Here is an 804-nt window from a genome sequence, read left to right as displayed (position 1 = left end):
GTTCATTTAAAGCCACCAAGAGCGCAGCCCTCATTGACAGAGTCTGTGGCCATAGGGAAATTGGAGAGAAACAAAATGAGAAATGGCACAAGGAATGGTTTTACTTTGTTGACAATATGAAAAAATTAAAGAAAAGGAAACAGATCTCCAAAATGAAACTAACAAGAAGTATCAAAAATGAGTTTTATTACAAGTGATTTGAAGTAATTGTCCAACAGTTTAATGTTTCTGAAAGCATCCAGTCATCAGTGTCCACACTTCAGCCTTTAGCTCCTGGTTCCTCAGGCTGTAGATGAGGGGGTTCAGGGCTGGAGGCACCACCGAGTACAGAACTGACAGGGCCAGATCCAGGGATGGAGACGACATGGAGGAGGGCTTCAGGTAAGCAAATGCTGAAGTGCTGACAAACATTGAAACCACAGCCAAGTGAGGGAGGCAGGTGGAAAAGGCTTTGTGCTGTCCCTGCTCAGAGGGGATCCTCAGCACAGCCCTGAAAATCTGTACATAGGTAACAACAATGAACACAAAACAACAAAATACCAAACACACACTAACTGCAATGAGCCGAGTTCCCTGAGGTAGGATTTGGAGCAGGCGAGCTTGAGGATCTGTGGGATTTCACAGAAGAACTGGCCCAGGGCATTGCCATGGCACAGGGGCAGGGAAAATGTATTGGCTGTGTGGAGCAGTGAATAGAGAAAGGCACTGGCCCAGGCAGCTGCTGCCATGTGGGCACAAGCTCTGCTGCCCAGGAGGTCCGTGGTGCAGGGGTTTGCAGATGGACACGTAGCGGTCATAGCACAT

The 804-nt window shown here is 47.9% G+C and overlaps 1 pseudogene; it reads right to left on the bottom strand.

Annotated features, from left to right (window-relative positions):
- Positions 1 to 219: 219 nt before the first annotated feature.
- Positions 220 to 804, bottom strand: LOC135460712 (olfactory receptor 14A16-like; annotated as a pseudogene).

This window comes from Zonotrichia leucophrys, unplaced genomic scaffold (genome assembly GCF_028769735.1).
Source record: "Zonotrichia leucophrys gambelii isolate GWCS_2022_RI unplaced genomic scaffold, RI_Zleu_2.0 Scaffold_93_176943, whole genome shotgun sequence".
In the NCBI taxonomy this organism is placed as follows: domain Eukaryota; kingdom Metazoa; phylum Chordata; class Aves; order Passeriformes; family Passerellidae; genus Zonotrichia; species Zonotrichia leucophrys.
Note: the sequence above shows the minus strand (reverse complement) of the source record. Positions and strands in the feature narration are given on the sequence as shown.